Below are 6,614 nucleotides of genomic sequence, written 5' to 3' on the forward strand. Positions count from 1 at the left end.
TTTTCTTTCCGTAGCCAAATGTTGATACATTATCAAAGATACTAAAAAGAATCATTTTTGCAATGTTATTTGCATTTATGTAGCACCATCTTTCCAATTATCTTTAAGCACTTTGAGATGCTGATTGTCAAAGATTGAAGAAGCCTGGGTCATGTGCACAGTGGCATAATCAGCTGTATGTTTAGAAATTATCTGTTGTATTATGTATCATACTCATGGGACAACTTCCCATCTGACTGTGAATGCTACTTCTTGCAACTTTCAATCTTTTTTTTTCACTAAGGCTAACATTCCTTTTAATATTCTATCCTGCATGAACTTGTTGGCTGGTTGATTGAAGTGAGTTTCCTTTATGAATTTAAACATCAGTATTTACTGATGTACAAAGTTATTCCTGGCAAAGCTTTTCTCCGGCCAACATGCTATCACAAGCTAATTATTATAATTTGACCTAAAAATGTTACATGTTCTGGAAGCTCTCTCTGAGATTGGAGGGAAATACTTTGAGTTTTTAATCCCTCGGAATACCATCCAAAACCAGTGAAAAGCTGATGCACTGATCTGCCTTTTGATCTTTGCTCTGTGGGACTAGAATACAATTGCTGATCCATGACACCCTCAATTTGTCAGGAAAAACACTGCGTTTTTTATTTACTTGTTATACAGCTCTTTTCGCCAATTTGATCTCTCTCTAAACCTTTGTATCCCCTTGTGAGAGAGCCGCACAGGATCTAAAATTAAGAGTCTGAAAAGTCATTCATGTATAGAATCATAGACAGTATGCCAGAAGAGACCATTAGATCATCTGGTCTGACCTCCTGTGTATCACAGGCCATCGAACTTCACCCAATTACCCCATGTATTCAGCACAACAACTTGTTTGACTAAAGCACATCTGCCAGAAAGGCACCCAGTTTTCATGTGAACACATCAAGAGATGGAGAATCTACCACTTCCCGTGGTAAAAGGTTGTCCCCTTGTTTGGAGAATCATAGAAGTTAAAGATGGGAAAACATCTAGCTTGTCCTGTCAGTGCAGGATTGCTCCTGATGATGTATTTTTGAATACTTCATCCGTCTTGTATTAAATATTCTGAGAGAGATGGCTTCCATTGTTTCCTTTGAGAGATTATTCCAGTCTAATGGAACTCACTGACTGGAGATTTGAACTGATTCAGTCTAAATTTACCTTTCCTTTATTTCATCCCATTAGCCCTAGAATAGTTATAACTCTTATGGTTTATTTATTTGTATTGTGTTAGTGCCTGGGGGCTGCAGTCAGGAATCAGGACCCCATTGTGCTGGGGACCGTACAGACGCAGAACAAGAGAGACAACTCCTTCCCCAAACAGTTTACAATCTAAATAACCCCCATCCCAGCCCGGACCTTGTTTAGCCCTAAAAGATCCCTTTGCCTCATTGCGGGCTGCACCCTCCATATCCCTGCATAACTGACGTCCAGGAAGCAGCAAGATGCACTTTGAGAGGACTGAATAATACATAGCACTGTTCCTGAGAACAGCCGGTTCATTTGGTGCTGCCAGTCCTGCAACCACAGGGGGCTCCCTCTGCAACAGCAACAGGTTGCCGTGACAGTAGGCTGAGATGTTAACATCTCATCTTCCAAGCTGCTTCCTGCTGACACACACAACTTGAGTCTGCGGACACAGTCCCACCTGGCCCCCTTCTAAACCTTTCCCCTTGCGTGGCATGGTAGAGCTGTAGCTTCAGGTTAGGAGAATGTTACAGGAGTGATCTGTAACATAGAGATGTCTGTATATACATATATATGTAAAAAGTTACTAGAAAAGTACCCATAGATGGTACCATTATTTCCTGTGGGTTTTGTAGCCTATGCCTCTTGGGATGGTAAATGGCTTTTTGTGGGCAGCTCATAACAGGGAAGATGGCCATTCTTTGAATCTTGGAGCTTCCTGACCCATTGGAATGGTTTGCACCTGCAAGCTTGATCACTGATCATGTTATAAATCCCATTGAGATAAAGTTCTTCTGGACTCCAGCTTACAAAGCATGTTGCATACTATTCTGGTATTCATAATGTGTTGCACCATGCCTTGATCAGCTCATTTGGAATAAAGAGAGATCTACCTGTAAAAATACAAGTGAAAGTGACCGAATTAACATCGGATTAGGGTGACCAGACAGCAAGTGTGAAAAATCGGGATGGGGGTGTGGGGTAATAGGAGCCTATATAAAAAAATACCCCAAAATTGAGACTGTCCCTATAAAATCGGGACATCTGGTCACCTACATCGGATTGAGCTTTTTATATATTTATTTTTGTAAATGTGCATGTCAGGATTTACATCTTCAGAATGGGAGTTGTCAGGGGGCTCTGTCTCACTGCTTACCAAGGGATGTAAAGCTCAGCAGGTGAAATGAACATCATCTGCCTGAGTGAGCAGGCTTTCCAGAGAAGCAGTGTGGTCTAGTGGCTGGAGCACAGCACGGGGATTCAGGAGACCTGGCTTCTATTCCTACCTTTTTGCTGATCTATTTGGTGACCTTGAGCAAAACAGTTCTCTTTCTCTGCCTTTTCTATTTAGATTGTAAGCTCCTTGGGGCAGGCACTGTCTCTTATTTTGGCTGTGTACAGCACCTAGCACAGTGGGGTCCCGGTCTTGGTTCAGGCTGTTAGGTGCTGTGGCAATATACACCTTAGTAATTTTTGTATGTCAAGTGCATGGCGGTAAAGGAGTGAAATTTACCTGTGGCCATTGTGTACAGCTGTTGCACAGCTCCCCAGGACTACGGGCACCCTGCCCTCCACTATTTTTAGAAACAGCAACTCCGTGTAATCACATATTGAGCAGCCTCTCCCCACCCACAGCACTCTCTGCAATGGCCTGCCTGGAGCCCATTCTCCTGGCTTGCAGGGGTGTTGGGATGCCACTCCAGTGTGGACACTCAGCCTGAAAATGAAGCCTCTAACCTCTGTGCCCAAGCTTCCCCATCTGTCAGATGGCACTAGCTAACTTCCCAGCTGCACATGTGACAGCAGAGTGGCGACATGAAGGATGCAAACCCCAAGGAGGCTTATTTCAGTAGGGTTTATAACATGCTTTTAGTTTAGGTGTTCTAGAATGACTGCAAAGAGTTGTTGTTGTGTGCGTGTGTACATATCAATCATAAATAAAATACATTAAACACACATTGACTATTACTCCTAAAATATTCTTCAAATGTGGTATTTATACAATATTTCAGTGGGTTTTAGTTATAGGGGAAATTTGAAGAGTCTGTGTTGTTTCACCATTAAGATCATTGGTGGGGGGGGGGGGGGGAGGTAAAGGTGTGACAGTGTTACATTTCTAAAAGGACCCATTTAACAATTAATTTTAGCTCATAAACTAATTAACAGAATTACCAGGAAATTAACAGGTAAAGTCATTCTAGACTCACCGTGTAAATGCTGTAATTTTGGGGAGGCGACGCTGTGTCTTTTGTACATTACAAAGAGGTTGAATCTCTGCTTTTAAATGGAACATTCAACTCAGCCTCACATGTGGAGCCATGGCTGGGCCCTCTGTAATATACTGCACTAAAATAATATTGACACAATAATTATATCACCATTATTATGTGTTGTTGAAATTTGTGCCCTGGAATATCTGGGGAGAATAGAACAAGTTTGAACTGGAATAGAGTGACCGGGAAATGATTTTTTTTCAACACATAGGAAAAATAGCAGTGTACATTCAGAGTTGATAATAAGTCATATTACTAGTCTAATTTTGGGGCAGTACAATTACAGCTGTCTTGGCGTATATTTAATAGAACAGCGTCCCAAATGTATAGCTACACTAGGGTACAAAGTGTGCTTAGGAGAACTGAGATATCCAGGGAATTATATTGCAATGCTTGAGAGTCCTTTAATGCTGATGCTCAGTAACCTATATAGCACATGTATAGACCCTAGTGCAACTGGCTAGGGTGAAAACTACAGCCTGGGTAACAGTAATTTTCTGCCTCTCAGTCTTTCAGGCAGATGGTAGCATCCTTGCAACTGTTACTCTCTCTCTCTAGGGAGTATCAACAAATTGCGGTGCAGGAGTGACATTCACCTTACCTGTTAAATCAGTGTGTGGTGCAGGGAGATGACTGGCCTGAATATAGAGGCTTCATCCTTGGCAGTTAGAGCTTGTATTTGTGACCCCCATTCCAGACCTGAGTTTAACTGTGGTGTCACATGGACTCACTGGGGTATAAAGGGAGACATGTGGCTGTGAAATGGGATAGGCATGTGCTATAGTACTCCTTTAAATTCTCTCTGCTTCTATTAGATATCACCATCTTTTAAGTCCCTCCATGACTGTTTGTGTTAAAGAGAAATAGTTCAAAACCAGAAATCTGGTACCAAATTGTGGATTGGGATCCAGTTTCAAATATTGCCATTGGGGATAGCTCTGTAATGTGGGAGTTTGGATTTGGATCTGGGCTCATATCCTGCAGCTCAGACCCATATGTAACACTGAACAGAGGCACCCACAACATCAGGCAAATGCCCCCATGTAGAGACCAGAGTCACTGGTCCATAACTCCACATTTAAATCCAAACTTGTGAACACAAATGTTCATTTTTTTCTCCCTTTCCTGATTTTATAGTGTCTCTCCAGGGCAGTATCAGCAGCTACTTGGGCAAGTGCCAAGCGAATGGGGCTATGCAACCACCTTGTATGGAGAAGCACAAGCCATGCAAACAGAGCTTGATGCTATAATGGTGATGTTGATAAAGGGGCATGTGGGCTTCATTTCTTGGTGTGACCGCCAGGTAAGAAATGCTGGCTAAGACATCTCATGCTGGAGGTAGGCAGGTACAGGATTTACTCAGCCTGTTAGTTCCTTCAGAACAATTCAAGGGCTGACCCCTTTTCACTCTTGCCGTGTCTACATGAGGCTTCTTTCTTGAAAAGGTTCCACTGTTGCTGAACCTGGTTTCATTCTTGCAGGGGCAGCAATGCTAGGATAGAAAGGGCTCCATTGGGCTGCCACCGCTGTCTTAAACACGACTTCATCAGACTTTGCTCCGAGCAAGTGTAAAGTGCTGGCAGCTGCCGGATCTTGTCTAAATTCGGTAGATTCAAAATGGTGAGTCTTCCTTCTGTCTCCTGCGGCACAGCAATGCGGTGCTGGCCCATCCCAGCAGCAAATTACTATCTTCCTCCTGCATTGGCTAGCTACTCTGCTCATCACGGGTGTGTCTAAAACACACTTGAACTGACACATTTGAAAACTAGAGGGGTCACCTCTGCCAGAGAACACCTGTTGAAATACAACTCGCCCTGTCTACATGGGGGTTTTAAAACATGCTAGCTACATGTTTTAGCTGACACTCTTTATCCTAGTCTAGGCAGGCCCCAAGAGAGTGGAAGGATGGAGCCAATGTCCTGTCCACAACCTCACCTGCCAAATTCATCAGCTCAGACATCTCTGTGCCTGTCCCCTGAGCACCTTCCCTGAACTGACTGGTACGGCCATTACCATCTCTGTCCAATCGCTTCTCAAGACCAATTGCTTCCTAGGGTCTGATTCTGCCAGCCTTACTGTATCAGAGTATGATACTGAGTAGTATCATACTCTGCAAGTAGCCCCATCTGGGGCTCCTCACAGTCAATGGGTATTTTGCCATAGACTTAAATGGGACTGGAATGCCACCCACTGCAGCTGCTCAGGGAGTGAGGTGGATAAAGGTGGCATAGTCAAGCCTTTCAGGATGGCTTGGGGCTGTGGGGGCAGGTGGGGTTAGATGGCGCATTATCCACTTATAATCGTAAGCTGAGGTTCTGGCCCTTTGTTTCTAATGAGGCACTGTGAGTGGGTCACATATAAGAACAAAGGAATGGCCCTACTGGATCAGACCAAAGGTCCATCTAGCCCAGTATCCTGTCTTCCAACAGTGGCCAATGTCAGGTGCCCCAGAGGGAATGAACAGAACAGGTAATCATCCAGTGATCCATCCCCTGTCGCTCATTCCCAGCTTCTGGCAAACAGAGGCTAGGGACACCATCCCTGCCCAGCTTGGCTAATAGCCATTGATGGACCTATCCCCCATGAATTTATCTAGTTCTTTTTTGAACCTTGTTTTGGTCTTGGCCTTCACAACATCCTTTGGAAAGGAGTTCCACAGGTTGACTGTGCATTGTGTGAAGAAATACTTCCTTTTATTTGTTTTAAACTTTTAAACACAAATTGTAATTGCCTTATAATTTTCATGGCACTGAGCTGGCTTGATGGTTTAATGTGCATTGTGATCAAAGCCTGGAATGAAAGAGAATGTATGTCTTTTCTCAAGTAAATTTGGGTTCTGTTCTTTTTTTGCTTTGATACAGATGCATCTGCCATTATTTACACCTCCTCTCTGGGCAGCTATTATTTAACGTGAAAAATAGAAGTAACCCTGGAGCTTGGAAGCAAAAGACGCTATGTTTGTTTTCCGAGGTACACAGGGATTCCTGTTTTGCAGCTACAACGAGCATATTTCATAGTGTTGCAGACAGGTTCTGCCAATTAACATGAATTATGGCTCCAAAAGTATTCACTTACCATAAACCTGCAGTACATTAACTCCTGAGTCCCAGCCTTTGCCATTGGCAA

The sequence above is a fragment of the Emys orbicularis genome, chromosome 5 (genome assembly GCF_028017835.1).
Source record: "Emys orbicularis isolate rEmyOrb1 chromosome 5, rEmyOrb1.hap1, whole genome shotgun sequence".
In the NCBI taxonomy this organism is placed as follows: domain Eukaryota; kingdom Metazoa; phylum Chordata; order Testudines; family Emydidae; genus Emys; species Emys orbicularis.